This window comes from Pygoscelis adeliae, unplaced genomic scaffold (assembly GCF_000699105.1).
Source record: "Pygoscelis adeliae isolate BGI_AS28 unplaced genomic scaffold, ASM69910v1 Scaffold85, whole genome shotgun sequence".
NCBI classification, from domain to species: Eukaryota; Metazoa; Chordata; class Aves; order Sphenisciformes; family Spheniscidae; genus Pygoscelis; species Pygoscelis adeliae.
Genome location: NW_008824900.1, coordinates 363,418 through 379,083, shown reverse-complemented (window position 1 = coordinate 379,083; position 15,666 = coordinate 363,418). Strand labels below are relative to the sequence as shown.

Here is a 15,666-nt window from a genome sequence, read left to right as displayed (position 1 = left end):
GGGGATGGATAGGTGGTAGTACGGGCGGGGGAGAGGGGGAGGCAGCCCTGGTCTCGGGCTGGTCTTTAACGCTCTCCGTAGCGGCCGCAAAATGCTGCAGGGTGCTGCTAAAATCTTACAAAGCCTCAGCTTTGCGCCCTCAGCAATGCAGGGAAGGGTTGGGACGGGAGGATCGGGATGTGCTGGAGGGCTGGAGCAGCGGGCGCGGGATGAAATTTAATCTCTTGGAAGGCAAGGTTGTGTACTTGGGAAAAGACTTTCTGCTGTAAGACGAGCGCTCCGGCCCGACTGAGGTCGTGCCAGCTTGCAGAGAGGACGGCTGGGAGCTGCCAGCCGGGCACAGCTGTGAGAAGAGCAAATATGATCCGTTACCCAGACAGATCCCCGGGAGAGGAGGGAGCCAGGCCTAGGTACAAGTGTGTGGGCTTCCAGTCATCCCTGCTCGGCAGAGATGAGCTTGGGCTGGAACTGCCCTTTCAGTGATCAGGAACGATGAGCCCATTTTAGAGGAGCCGAAAGAAGCTCGGATGTCTTGACAAGCAGGAAGAGAAATTATGATGATGGGGATGATATTGTCCATCAGCACACTGGCAGTGTGAACCCTGTGAAACAAGGAGAGCTCATTCAGCTAATGGGTAGCGCAGCGCAACAAGAAATACCAATGAATAAATGTTAGTGGGAGCCTGGTGAGATCCTTTAGAGTGGCGAGATCTTGGTTCTGCCTCCCAAGGGGACTGGAGAGGCAAAAGGGTAGGAGCTGTTAAGGCAGCGTTCAGTTGCTTTATGAAAAGCACAGGGGGTTGTGATTGCTGCTGAACGGAGGGATGGGGCTTGGGACCCCGGGAAGAACTCCAGGGCCGTGTGGGGGAGCGGGAACAGGCAGGCTGGGATGGGCACCGCCGTGCTGGTGTCCTCTGGATCGTCTGCAGGGGTCACGCTCAAGGTTAAACTTCTCCAAGTTGCTGCAAGCGTAGGTGTGTGCCCCTTGGCCCAGGGCGTTACTGGAGAAGTTGTTCAGAGATGGTCTTCCTGCACCAGTGAGAACTGGTGAGGGGACTGGCGGTTGTCACGTTCCAGGCTGAGCCTAAAATACCAGGTGGTTGACTAGGTCAGGCACAATGATTTTAAGTAGAAATGTTCTAAATTATAATTGTGGTATTTTGGGGCTGTATGTAAAACTTGCTGAGAAACACTTTGTGAATATGCAGGATGCCCTCCTGTTTGTTCCCTTTCAACCAATGTGCTTGAAATGGGGCTTTCATTTCAGCGGGGGCCCTTCTGCTTTCCAGAGCGTGTGGCTGGAGTGGGCGGTAGGGGAAACTAGAGTGAGTGTTACGTAGCGTAATATATAACCATAGTATGCCGTTCATTCATTCATAGGAACTAAACAAACTCGGGTCAGTGTGGAAAGCGCAGGCTGAAAACTTCCCTTTCCCAAAGGCTTCTCTGTCTAAATGTTGTAGCGATGTCCATGCGCCTCAGGAAATCCCCGGAAGCGTTTAGTGATTTACCTGCTCTGTTCTCCTTAGGCATTACGCGAGGAAGGAATTCCGGCTTGGAGGCAGGGAGGCAACGCCTTTAGGAACTGATATGAGGCTGTCTAGTGGTGTGGCTTGAGCACAGATGGGGGATGAGGCTGTAACAAGGGCAGGGTGATGGAGCAACGTCCCCAGATGTCCCCTGAGTGATGCCAAGTGGAGCAAACATGCTCAATCCTCCCCAGCTGCTGTTGTACGGGTGGTGGGGCTGCGGTGGCTGTGTCTGCTCCGGGCTGCACTCAGGGAGATGCTGGGAGAGAGGATGTGCATGTTCGTATGCTGAGTACTAAAAGATCTTGCTACAGGCGTGACTGGGACAGTTAACAGAGAGGGAGCTTCTCTTTCGGACCCTGAGCCCTTCCTAAGAAGGTGGAAGACCGTTCTGAGCTTCTTGTTGTGTTCCCTCAACAGGTCCTGCACCTGAAATTCAGTTCTGAAATTCAGTTCCTCGTGTTCCTGTTCTGACTGGAGCTCTGTCTCAGCTGCTGTTATGAAAGGAGGGAGGGTGTCTCTGTCAGCGCCGTGTTTTGGTTTATAAGCGTGTTTTTGAAGCTCGCGTCCTAATCAGCTGCGCTTTCTGTGCGTGGGAAACCACGCGGTGATGCAAAGCGCGGCGACTGCTTTCCTTCTGGATGAAGCACAACTGGCAGATGCGCTCTGGGAGCGCGGCTAATGCACTCCTGTAGCTGAAGGGCATTCAGCCGGGGGCCGGACTAGAGCCTGTCCACAACACCCACACTGTATGTGTTTCAGGGGGGTTTGGGTCCTTGGCACAGTGTTGTCATCTGCAGAAGTGTTCCCATTGCCAGTGTTACTCACTAACGTAGCGAGAGAAGGGACGAAAGTAACTTTATTATGTAAAAGATTATCTTTTTTCCCCTTCAGATGTGAATTTAGCAGATAAATACTTGTATTTAAAGGATGTGGTTGATGCAGAGATCTTTTGGTATGGGGATGAGTGGTTTTGGAAGGAGATACAGACTTCTAGTATCTGCTCTGTTCCAAGACCATTTTTTTGCTTACGGGTAAAGAGAAGTGTGAAATTAGGTGTTCTACGTCTGTTTGTGGTACCATTGTAAAGCCCTACATTTCATTTCTTATAATTGCTTTAATCAGGAGAGAATATCCTAGATTGAAAGAAGCTAAGTTTTTTAAACTCTTTTTAACAGCGTTTTTTGTAGGGTCTGCAACGGGGCTGTGCATCACTTTTGCTGGTATTACCACGGCTCTGTACCTGTGCTGAATGTACCGTCAGTACTGTGATAGTTTTTCTGTGTGCAGGCTCGCATTTACTCAGCTTTGCACCAAGCCGGGGAAAAGATTGATGGCTGCCAGGTGAGACAAGGAGGAAATAGTATTTGTGTAATACGGCGATTAAAATAATAACGAAGGCAGCAGGACTGAATGTACCTTTGAGCTTCTAGACGGGTATGCCAACTTCTCATCAAACTGCGATGAGGTGCTCTCCCAGACTGATCTGTGCAAAGCTGCTAAAAACAGGGAGGACAGGAGTGTTGGAAAACAACAAATAGAGGCTGATATGCCTCATGGCTCTTAGCAGCAGTCAATCACGTTCTAAAAGGAAAGATTTTGGTTATACGGTACTCTTCCCTTCTCCCTGATACAGTAAAAGTGATGGTTTGTAGTGGGAACTTCAGTGGTTCTGCAAATCGTTGGAGGTTTTTGGTTGGTTTTGCTTCCAGGACCTGATTTTGCAACTGTTAGGCGGCAAAGTACTCTAGCCTGAAACCTTTCAGAGCAAGGCACCTGAGCACCCAAGTTTGCAAACACAGATGTGTGTGTACCTTTTTTTCCTTCAAAAAGCAGATGATGAGCAACTTCTGCCTTGGGATGTGATACTCACCTTGCTGTTTTCCTGTTGCTCCTGATCAGCACTCGGTATCCGTCCCGCAACTGGAGAGAAGCAGTGCGATTTTCATAAGCAGTGTCAGATCTTTGCATGCTCTGCAAAGGACGTATCTCCCTCTCTGATCAAAGGGAACGCAATTAGAGCAGGTGCCGTAGGAAACCACAATCCATTTTCTCAGCAGTATAAAGTCTCTGAGGCAGGGGGAGCAGTTTTTACTTCTGGCATGAAACGCTCAGGGAAAGTCTTTGCTGTTACAGTTTTGCTTTGGGCTCATTCATTCAGAGCTGCCTCGTGGCTGCAGTCTAAAATTTGTTGTATTTGTGATGGTGAAAAAGGGCCGTTTGAGAACCCAGAGAGTACAGCGGGCCTGTGCTGGTCATAGATACGGGTAGAGGGTGGAGGTAGGAAGGAAACTGCTTCATGCCACACATCTGCCGCGTGCGGCCCCACTTCAGTGCAGCTATCTTTAATCTGAACTCTCTTAGCAGGCCTGAATTTAGAGTAAGAAAATACAAGAAATAACCCCAAAAGACGGCAATGTAATTAGCATCTTAGGAATTGTGAGGAACAGCTGCCGGCCGTGTGTGTTCGACTTTGTACCTCTTAGCATGATGAAACCTGAGATGATCAGAGAATGAAGAAATGAGCTGGGGCTTTCCCTGCAAATTAAGTAATATATTTCTCTGTTATCTATTGTGATTAGTAAGGTAACTCTGCATTAGTAATAGTTATATTTCCTTTACCTCCTTTATACGTAAGAAAATGGAATAATACCCAGTTCTTTTATAGATTAAGAGAATTTAAGGTAAAGCATTTGTGCTGAGATGGTGGTCCCTCTGCCCTGAACCAGTGTGCAGGTAGACATTCCCTATTGTGTATGTCCCCAAACCTTCTTTGATACCTGGTCTCTGCACTTAGAAAGATAATCTTCTCTACCTTGACCTAACAGGCTGGCCACCTATTAACAGTTTTGGAAGAGGTGTTCTTGGAAGGAGCGTTCTAGCTTTAAGTTTACACACTTGCTGTTTCGTCTTGCATTCCATCTTACAATCATAAGTTCCATCCATCACATCTTAGCGTGCTACACGCACATCCCATGCTCTAGCTCTATTTCATCTTTATTTACTCGTTGCATTGCGTGGTTGCAGAGAAAAAGAATTTTACTTAAAATTCGAACCATGGGAGGCTGTTTGCGTTGAGACGCTTTCCTTGAGCTCTCGTTCTGGGAGTTAGTGTCAAGGCTGGGTCTACGTGCGAAGGCCTTGTGTTGTAGTTATCCCAGCAAGTCCCAGTGCTGGGAAGAGGTTGGGTCTGTGGGAGCTGCCTTCTCGGCAGGCTGCATTCCCCTGCCCTGCCTGGGATGGGCGGTGGGAGACTTGCGGACCTGTGCAGGCTGCAGGGAGAGGCTCTTCGACCGCTGCAGAGGGGGGTAAGTTAGGCTCTCTGAGCTCCCCCCATGGTTTATACTGGCTCCCTGAAAAAAAAACAAAAATACAGCCACTCTCAGACTAAAAAGGAAAAAAATGTAAAAAGGATGTAAAAAGGAAAAGCGCAGAGGCTTGCTCTCTCTTGCTGTTGGGCTGCGTGTGTAGGCACAGTACGCTTCCCACCTCACTCCAGATCTCCACCAGTATTGTTCTTGTGAGCGCTGACGTCCCAAAATGGTATCTGCTGCATGTATCTTTACAAAGGAAGCCTTGACTTAACGTCATTTGACAATTGAATCTTTTACCGAGACAAGATGTGGTGGCTGAGGCGCGGTTACACGTCAGTGCATGTTATCTGCCAGAGTCTGGGGACGGCAGGCACGGTCAGCCCGCTCCCTGCAGGGATGGACTCGGAGGGTCTTCCCACTTCTTACCTTTGCATCTTTAATCTGACAGAACCTTACAGTGCAAGATGAAATGAATTGGAGGGTTTTTTTCCCCAACATGTTTTGAAGCACAGTTATTTGATTGAAAAGATACAGCCCCCTCCTGAGTTTGTGAGGGGTAGCCGAGGAATTGTATTAAAAATAAGCCCTCATTGCTCAGAAATCCCTTGTGCTTCCTCCCAGAGCCCCACAGCTGGAGAGCAGGTATAATCTTTTAGATTATGGGTGGGTGAATAAGATTACTGTCCCAGGGAGAATTGCTGTAAAATTTATTTCATTTAGGTCACGGAACAAAGATTGTCATGTGAGAAGATTTGAGCAAAACTTAACCGTGGCCTGGCCTTCCTGGGGGCTAGACGGGCAGTGCTGAGGCTGGCTGCGAGATGGGAGCACTTGTCTTCTGCTCGGCTGTTCACAGAGAGTCGTAGGAAACCCGTCCAAGTCGCTCGTTACCTCGTGCCCTTCCAGTGTGGGTAAGGGAAACGGCTCCTCGCCCTCTGCTAATAGCATCCCTGAAATGGACTGCACTTTCCCTTCCGGAAAGCATTTGTCCAGCCTGTAAGTCTTTGTGATACTGGGATGCGAATGCTGTAGAGGAACAAATAAAGGCAAAGATCAGGGCGTAAGCGGGGAGCAGTTTGTGTCCTGGCAGCCGTGCACGGCCGAGCAGGTGTTGCGTCGAGAGGCTGGTGCCAGGAAGCACCACCAACTTCGCCTGATTCAACCAGAGCTAAATTTGCCGCCCAGGAGCAGAGGGAGGGTCGACTGCTTTTTATGGCAGTACCATGTGTTTGCAGAGCTTTTAAAAATAAAGATTGGCTAATAAAGATTGTTCTGGATTGACTTGCTCATATCTCCAAGACCCAGAACATCTGCTCTCCGTGTTTTCTCTCCTTCCCTTCTGGGTTGTTTTGATGTGTTTGGGTTTTTGTTTTTTTTTTCAAATGGCCATGACTCAGCCCTTCCCTGCTGCTCTCCGAGTTTCCTGGTTTCTGAATAGGCTATTCTTGGGACAGCGGTTCCTGACAGATAGGAACAAGGGGAGTGTTGTGTTGTTTTGGTTTTTTTTTTTTTTCCTCCTCTGGCCTGTCTTAATGCTCTGCTTCCCTCTAATTTTTTCCTTGTTCCCGAATTACTGAATCATCCTAAATCGTTGGATGCCATCTGGGACGTGTTCTTGCCCTTGTACCAAAGGAGCCCTCTCAGGCATGATCCAGGCTGTGATCCTCACACAGCACCAGCTTTTCTTTCGCAGCAGGATGACGGTGACACTCCTAAGAGCATGGAGGGTTATCCTGCTACAGCTGTGTCTGTTGTAATGCTTTTAAACCCCTTGTTTTAGCCCCTCTAATTCCAAGGGACAGCGCTTGGAATGCTCCAGTGATCTACCTTGCAAGGGGGAGATCCAGGTGAGGACCACTTCTTCATGCCATGTCCGTATGATGCAGGTGATACGGTGACTCTCATTGCAGAGCTAAGAGACTGCGCAGTCTGGTTCAAATGCCTAAGCGTGACTTTGGATGCATGCTGCCTCTGTGCATGCTTTCACAAGTAAGGGGAAAATACAAACCAGAATTTAAAAACAATGAAAAAAAGCTTTCTGATTGCTTAATTAGTTATTGGCCCCCCACGGATGGCAGAGGCTGGAAATCTGAAGGATGCTCTCGCTCTGAAACGCTTTGCGATGCAGTTACACAGCTTCTTAACACGGAGGGCTTTTGAATTTCTTCTGAAGTTTATTCCTCTGTGGTGTGGGCTGGGGAAAGTCACCTTCCAGTGGCAGGTAGTACACCCCGGGCCGGGCATGCTGGCCACCACTCTTGCTATGCAGATGGGCGGTTGGAAGTGAACGTGGTGTCTTAATACTAAATAATCTTTCCTGGGTTTTAGTTTTGTTAAGAGCACAGCTCTTTTTGTCAAGACCCAGTTGTATGCGAGGGGGAAGTAGCCTGAGCTGTTGTATATTTTGCCTTGAAAACACAGTTGGCTTTTTAAAAAAACCAGAGGCACTCTATGTTTTCTCAAAGTCTCTGGTTACCAAGAGAAATTTCTCAGTCAAAAGTACTAGAGGACTCAAAACACAAGGGTAGTGTTCTTCTTTAGCATCCCTCCGCGTTTTTGGATATGCTGTATTGTTGTTAAGCCAACCAAGATAAAAGCTTTTCTGTGCGAGGAGGCTTTGAGAACATTCACTGCCGGATTAAATTAGCCTTTCTGAGAATAAATTAGTCGTCGTGATGTAGGCAGCCCTGTGCACTACAGCCATAAAATCCGCGCGTGCTAGTACCCACAGCAGGTAACTTAAACGATAGATGTGATAGCTGTGTTCGGGGTAGTGCTGTTAACTTGAGATTAGATTTCTGGCTGGTGATGAATGAAAATCAGCCCGTTGAATTTTATTGATGATTTCTCCAAATAAGAAGCAGGCCACCCTTTTAAGAGAGGGAAAGGAACCCCTGGGGTTCAGCGCAGCTTCATTTTGGGAGGAAATTGTGGACTAAAGCCAACGCTGTACCCCTGCTGCAGTGACTCTCCAGCCTGGGATGCTTTTGAGGTCCTCAGGGGTCCCAGTCACCCAACACGTGGCAGAAGGGGAGTGTTGGAGCCTTGCCTTAGAGAGGAGGACAAAGACTGGAACACAGAGTGGAGGAAGGCAGTCGTGATGGGATTTCCATGCTGCTGCCGACTCCTTTGGGCTTGCATTTTTAACTGACCACTGGATAAATAGCTGCTGCTAGTGTGTGCGTGCTGCCCTTTTCTTAAAGGTGTGTTCAGTTTGTCTTCTAATTAACTCAGCGCCTTTATTCTGCTCTATGGTATATAAGGAAGTGCTCGCAGGAGGCGTGGGTATGTGCTGAAGGCTCAGCTTGCCTTTCCCACCTGCTCTGCTGTGACCATTCAGCTCCTCCAAAATCTTAACGTAGTCTTTGAGCAGGAGAGTGAAGCTGGGACTAGAGACCATTTCCGTTGCCGTTAAATATCAACTCTTCCCCTGGGCTTGTTGTAGGTCTTCCACAGAGTTGTCATCTGGAGCATATTTGCCTTTTGGGAATGGAGGTTCCCCCAAAGTTCGTGGCTTCAAGTTACAGGTGTTGTTATTTTAGCCTTTCAGGCTCCCTCTTGGGTGCCACGATTCAGGATGCATTAGCGCAGCGGGAGCTCAGTTTTGAGCTGGCTGCTGGGCTATTCTGATGAGAGAGAAAACAGTTCCCAGCTTGTTTAGTGTTGTAGCTGTGGGAGCTGCTCTGTCTTCATCAGGCTCAGGAGGGGATTTCAGTCCTGAATCCTCCAGAGCAGCTGACCTATTTGCCTGCCCTGAGGGCATCTTGGTTTTATGTGCTTGAATTTTCACCAGTCTCATCCCCTGCTGTGAGAGCAGTGACCCAGCCTTAGGACTGTTCGAAACCCTCTGACCAGCGATGTTTTTAATTTAACAGTAAAGCAGTGAGGTGTTGCCTTGACAGAGAGGCAGAGAAAGGGTTTAGAAAAGCTTAGGACAGGGACTTGAGGAGGTGCGTTGCGGCGTATTGGGGATGCTTTGAATCCAGCTGCTCTATCTAGATTTCCAGCGAGAGGTCTTCTGCTTGCTTTGGTCTGCAGTTCTGGAGTTGGTGCGGCTCGTATCCAGGTGATGTCCCACGTGTGCCAAAACTAGGATGGTGCCTGGAGCTGTGGCCTGGAGAGGCATGAGGACATCATCTCTCTTCCTTCACCCTTGTTTTCAAAGGGAATACAGCTCTGCGTGCCCGATTGCGGATCTTGCTGAACTTGGCTAGCTGATTTGTATCTCGGTCAATGTTCTTGTCAGATCTGCTTACATTTAAGTGAGCCAGGCTAACGATGGGGCTTTGCATGTCTTCTTTGTCTCCCCTTGCAGGACTGCTGTGCGTTGCCTCCGAGCAAGCAGTAGTGGCAAATTAGGTTCATGGGAGAAGCAGCTTTTGGCATGATCTGAGGGGCAGATATGTAGCAGCTTGTTACATGGCTTCGTTCAGCAGATAGCAACGGAGTTTTAGGGAAGGGGTTACGAAGGAGTTGGCAGGAACTTGGTGCTGCAAACTGAAACCAAAGTCATGAAATGCTTTGGAGTAAAAATGACTTCCCTGGTCCGGGAAGTCAGTGCAGACTAGCCAAGTCTGGCTGGAACTGGAGGTAGAAATGGGACCGGCAGGAGCTGCACGTGACTCGGGGGTGCGTCCCAGTGCTCCCTCTGAGCCACTGTGGTGCTGCTGGAGATAACCCAGCACTGGGCACACTCGGTGGCTGTTGATTAGCCCAGGGAGTTTCCCCCTCTGTGAGCTGGGACATTGTCATCTGTCTTTGAGGAGCCCAGATGAGCTGGGCTTGGGAGCAGGGGAGTGCAGGGTACTCTCCTCCTGTCAAACTGCCATGGGGGGAGCGAGCCCCACGCTAGCAGGGCCCTGGGCCACCCCGAGAGAGGTCCTGGTCTGGAAACGGGAAGGTCTGGTCACGCCGTGAGAGCAAGAAGGTGAGTGTGATAACATGAGTGGCCTCAGCACGGAGGAGCTCCTCCAGGGCACATGTCTCTGGACGTGCATGGGTCCTCCTTGTTGGCAGTAGGACTCGGGAGGGATCTCGGACCTTACAAACACACTCCTGCTTAACCCCAAACCACGCTTCTTTGCAAAGTGTGAGCCGTGGCCTTAAATAAAATTGAGTGACATAGAGCATTTCTCACTGGTCCTCAGAAAAAAAAAAAAAGCAAGGTGACACTGCACCTGTTAAATCTAAATGTCAGCAGCTTCTCTGGCGCCAAGGCAGGGAGGGGTATCTGTGAGGGTAGAAAATACTAATGTTGTTGGAGGCTGGAGTCCTATAGCAAGCTGGTGCCATGCCTCAGATAAACATCAGTACCGTGACATATGTTTTGTACATGGAAAATGGATCTGGAATCACCACCAATGTATTCAAAATTATTTCATTGTGTTGCAAAATCTGCAAGGGAATTCTGAATAGGCTCTTGGGCTGTGATTAATTCTGAGACTGAAATGCAGTTACATCTCCACAAAAGCGCTGATCCTCTAATTTCCTCCTCCCTTGGAGCTTACTGTGTTATTTCATGGAAGTCACACATCTAATCAGTTTGATTCAGCAATGATGTAGCTGTATTACTTGACTTTCTCTCAAAAAATCCTATAGAATGAGGGAGTAATGAAAAAATGGGGTGCATAAAGGAATAAAATATTTTTAGTATAGTTTTGGGAAGGAAATCTATAAAATCCTGAGTTGTGCTGTGAGACGTAGCGGGTAATCATCCTGTATTCATCTTCTCTGTGTGAGAGCTGGGAGGTGCCATTGAAATGGGCAGGCAGCAGACTGTGACAGTAGGAGACACTTCTTCGTGTGGCTAACCAAAGAGCAGAACTTGCCACTGCCGTCTGTGGCAGAGCTCAGCGAGCTGGTGGGCTATAAAGGAATTAAGGTGGTCCATGGAGAAACTCCAGGCTGCCTAATCCCTAAAACCCTGAGTGTTGGGGGCGGGAGGGCCTTCTGCCTTCGCTTGCTTCCTGACTCGTCCTAAGTGTCTGTTATGGGCTGCCACCAGAGGTGAGCTACGGAGCTGTGACTGTCTTTAATGCAAGGAACTGCGGAGCTTCTGCCGGATCTCTTCTGGGGCTCCTGCTTGCTGTTAAGCTTGTAGTTGTTTAAACCAACAACTAGTCTTGTGGCACAGTTAAGTTTGGTCTTATGTTAAAACACTGTAGTATTGGAATAGATCTTGGTTTTGTTTGCTTTAGATTATTGCAGGTTACGTTGTTAACATTATTAACTAGATATCAAATGGGTGATGTAATGCAGTATTTATATTCTTAGGGGAAAAATCGAGTAGGTGCATAGGACTCCAGGCAACAGCTGCTGATATGGCTGGGTGCTTTCCCATGGATGTTATCAAGCGTTAGTCTGGGCTGTTTGTGAACTTCAGTGAAAGTCTCACGGAAAAGCTCTCTGGTTCCCCAGAGATTTGGCTTGCAGCACCCTCCTTTTCTCATCTGAGTCTCTCTGGAGCAGATTGCTAAGGTGCAGAGGAACTCAGGTTTGTCTTTACCGTTTCTTTTAAATCGCATCTTTGCATCCATGAGAACACCTAGCGTATTGTAGCCCGTCTTCTCTTGTGAGGCCGGGTCACCAGCTGGCAACGTCTGAACAGAAAGCACCTCCCCAGTGTGGGGGGTTGCATTTTCCAGGGCCTGTAGCAGCCTGCCAGGCAGCCGTGCTTGCTCCGTGTTCAGAAAACTGTTTTTTAGGGGCTGAGTTCAGCTGCCCTGGTGGTCCAGAGTGCTCTGTGCACGCCTGAGCCTTCCCCAATGCCCCTGAATGTGTAAGGGATTCAGTTATGATGTGTGGGGTAGTGGCCTCTCCTCGCTGGTAGCTCACAGGCTCCGTTGCAGCCCCTCTTGGCTCTTGTCGGATGTCACCGCTGGCACGGTGAGCTCTGCAGACGCGTGATGCTTCCCGCAGCTGTGTGCTGCGGCTTGGGAGTCCATGGCAGAGAGCAAAGAGCTACCCCAGTTTGTTCTTTTCATTTTGGCTGGTTTTGCTTTAAATGTTCAGGTTAACCAGGTCCTGGCAATGCTGTTTGTGCAGCCCTGGTGTGGAGAGCCAACAAGCACTTGGTCAGCCCGTCTGGAGGCAAATAGCAGTGGAGAGAATCCCAGAGGCAGCAGCAGGTCCTGACAGCAGGTCCTGACAAGCGCTCCTCCTGCACGTAACCCTTTGTGGGTGTTGCGGATAAACCATCCTTGTGTTAAGCAGGGGGATTTTGTGTCCGGTTTTCCTGATATCCACACAGAGGAGCTGTGCGAAGCAGTAATTTGAATCCCTGGCTGAGGACAGCTGAGCCTGGGCTGTGTCGTGGAGTTTATCTGATTGTGCTTTGGATTTAGCGCCCTGAGAAATCTTGCTTTGGACACAGCGCCTGGCTTCCAGCGAGGATCCTGCTCTTAGTTGATTTGCCTGCTGGGTTACGGTGGCACACAGAAGGTCAAACGACATGTCGGAGGTCCCAAGGTAAACGACTGCAGCGGGGGGATGCTCCTCCAGAGATTCGTATGCTGTAGAGCAGAGCGGGGAGCTTTGGCCGTCTGACGTAGCTGGATTGAATGGTGAATAACCTTCTCCTCCGGCAGCCCTTTGTTTTGAAGGACTGCTTCTGTCCTGCTTTGCCAGCAGAGCTCTCCATCCCCGCACTGAAGGAAGAGCCTGATCCTCCTGGAAGCAGTTTTCTGCAGCTGAAATCTGACTGCGAAAGTGTGGGAGAAATCTGCTGTTCTGCGAGCAGCCGGGCTGTTTCTGCACGGTGGGTTTGCGCTCCCTGGCAGCGGTGCTGGAGGCGCAGGGCTTGCGCTTGGGGAAATGCAGCTGAGTCGCTCAGAAAAAGAACAGACCTTTCCATTAGTCCTTAACTTGGGTTTCCATCTGCGCCTTGCGCGAGTGTGTTGTAGGCATGCGCCCTCTTGCTGTCTTGCCCAGGACCAGGATGATGAGTTGAGGAGATGCTGCTAGGGTTAACAGCGGGGTAAAGGAGGGGGTACATGCCGCCTGGTCAAGAGTTGCCAGGGCATCCTCTTTCTAAAGGAGGCTGCAGCACTGTCTGCTGTTTGTTCCTTCCCTCCTGGCTCTGGGGAGATGGTGTGCAGGCTGGAGGCAGCAAACGCGCATGGGAAGAGGCAAGGCTGAGGGGGAAGTTTGACTCGCTCACAGGGAAAACATCTCTTTTTTTGTTCCGCATAAAAACCAGGCAGCAGTAACCACTCATACTGCTTTTCCAGCAGGGATTTTTGCTGTCTTTCCTTTCAAGGTAAGAGCTGTCTGCTGTGGATTGCGTGTGGTGCTTTCAGGAGCAGTGGGAGTTGAGCCACATCCCTGCAAGCTGTGTGCAAGTGTGCGAGCGGGCATGCGCGTGGAGGGGGCAGCATCCCTGACTGGCTCTGTGGCACGGGTGTAACGCAGAGAACACGCTGCAGAGCAGGTCCAGGCTGGGCTTTGGAGATGCTGCTCAGAAATGCCGTTGTGGAGGAGGGCAACTGTGATTGCCACGGTCAGGGTACAGCTCTGTCCACCTCTCATCCGACCCTGCTCGGTTCAGTCTCTTCTTGCTACCCCTAAAGCCCTTTTGAAGGGTAACAGGCTTTCGGTCAAATGACATTTTGCCAGCGTCTGATCTGCCTTTTGTGCTCGTACCTAACGTATTTGTCTACCTTCCTAGTCTCAGTATTTCCCTGTTTCTGGAGCAGGTAGAAGCCTGTGGCACACAGGTGGCTTTCCTGGTGCCAGGAAAGCTGGGATGGTGTTGGCCACAACGCTGTTCCTTTTTTAAAAGGAAAGAGGCTGGCCTCTGGGAGGGAGCCCAGCTTCTTCGGAGCTCTCGACTTTGCTTTTAAAGATGTATTTACAAAAGTCTGGAACCTGAAATTTGTGTCTCTTTGATGTGCAATGAAGCTGGAAGTGGTCGTATCCTTTTATTTATTCATTTAATTTTAGTGTGTTTTTTCCTCTTCTAAATATTGGAAGTTATTTTTTGTGGAGGAAGAGCTCCAAAAATGCGCAGCAGCAGCTTTTGAAGTGCCAACATCACTGAACGTGGTTGAGTATGAACAAATCCTGCTTCCTGTCTGAGTGGCTGGAGCCACTGCTCACGTAGGCAAAACAAAGCCAAATCACCGTGGGTCTCCAGTTATCAAATGCAGGAGGAGCAAGGACAACGCAGGCCGTGTTTCTGCTCGTGGGAGCGGATCTCAGCTGCGCTGTGAGGCTGACTCAGAGCTGCACAGGGCCAGCGCTGCACCATCAGGGTTGGCACGTGAGTTGGACTTGCCAGCGATCTGCTCCGTCCTTCTCAGATTTGTCTCACCCTTGGTGATTTCGTCCGGGAGGAAGCAGCCCGAAGCGCACACGGCTGCTGCCTGGGCAGAACGGCGTTAACAGACCAAATCTTTGGGTCTCCAAGTAGTGCAGGAACTATCTGTGGCTGTCCTCCTCATGGCATTATCTATTCAGTGCGTTGAGCTGGTGGGTGAGCTTTTATGGCATGTTAGCATATATTCAGCTAGGACCTGTCACGATGTTACCTGTTCCCTGGTCCCACTACATGCCACCCGTCATGATTTTGATGACATACCTATTTGGAGAGCAGGTTGGGTGGGCAGACCTTTCCTCTTGCCATGTTTGAATCCCAAACTGTTTCTGCAGTGAGGCTGTCTGATGTAGCAGGGGGAAATACAGCCAGCGGGGAACACTGGACCCTAATGCATCAGCTCCTCTCATCGCCGCTGTAAGCAGCTGGGAGACCTTCGTGGTCACCAGTTCTGGATGCGTCAGTAATGGGAACCGTGGGCTTTGGGGTATCGATCCCTAATTGACTAGAGCCAGGGTTGCTGAGCATGGGAAGGAGGCAGATTAGAAAGCCTTGTGTTTCTGTATGCGGGACTGCGTGCTGCCCGCCGGCTCTTTGGCTGCGCTCACTGCTGTAGAGAAACCTCAGACAGACCTCTTGGGGCTGGGAGTTTCACCCTGCTCTGGGGGGATCCAGAGACCTGCTGTTCGTTCTTCTCCTCACCCAAAAGCTGCCTGAAATGAGACCCTGGGTCGACCAGGGAGCACAGAGCCAGCCGTAGGGGAGGGCGCACGGATCGAGGCCGTAGCTGGGGTGGGCCAAGCCCTCTCTGTCTTTGGGACTGCGATGGAGTCATGCTCTCCTGGTTGTGTCTGTCATGCTGCTGTGCCCCGGCAGCGCTAACGGGAGCGGTGGGAATCTGGATCTTTTCTCTTTTGTTCTCTTCAGCAAAGCTCCAGCCTAGCCTGTGCGTAGGCTCCCATGCAGTTGTGGTTTAGTCCCTCGTGTCCACACTGAATCCAAGCCACCCATAAAGGCCACAAGCTCTGAGACTGCAGGGGAGGATGAGGAGCGACCGGGTGTGCCTATGCAGTCCCGCAGCAGTGCCACGGGGCAGGTGAAGCTTGCTGGAGCAGCGAGACCAGCCGCAGCTTGCTGTCCCATCCGTACTGCAGCAGCACGTGCCGGAGAGTGGGCCAGCATGGGTGATGCTTGCCGTTGCCAGAGCTGAGCACGACTTCAGGTCGCCGATCTCGACTTGAGGGAGATAACGGGCTTGCGCTGAAAACACTGCAAGAAATACCCCGCCAGAGCTCGGTGTGTTCAGCCGAGCAAAACAAAGTCTGAGTCAGGGCATGAGGGCTGTTTGCAGCGAGCAGGGAGCGAAGGAAAGCTGTTCAGGCTCAAGGACAGATGAGTGTGATCTGGCTACAAATAAACGAGAAACTGTAAGGCCGTCAGAGCAGTGGGGGCCTGGAACAGGCTTCCCATGGGAATAGCAGGAGCAGGACGGCCTACACACTGCTGGCAT

General features: G+C 50.2%; 1 protein-coding gene across 1 annotated transcript in view; it reads left to right on the top strand.

Annotated features, from left to right (window-relative positions):
• The first annotated feature begins 6,273 nt into the window (after positions 1-6,273).
• CDIP1 (cell death-inducing p53 target 1) overlaps positions 6,274-15,666 on the top strand; it is a 26,884-nt gene continuing 17,491 nt past the window's right edge. Inside the window, exon 1 of the mRNA XM_009324796.1 lies at positions 6,274-6,832. The gene's annotated coding sequence lies outside the window, so the exon portion shown is untranslated. The remainder of the gene's footprint in view (positions 6,833-15,666) is intronic.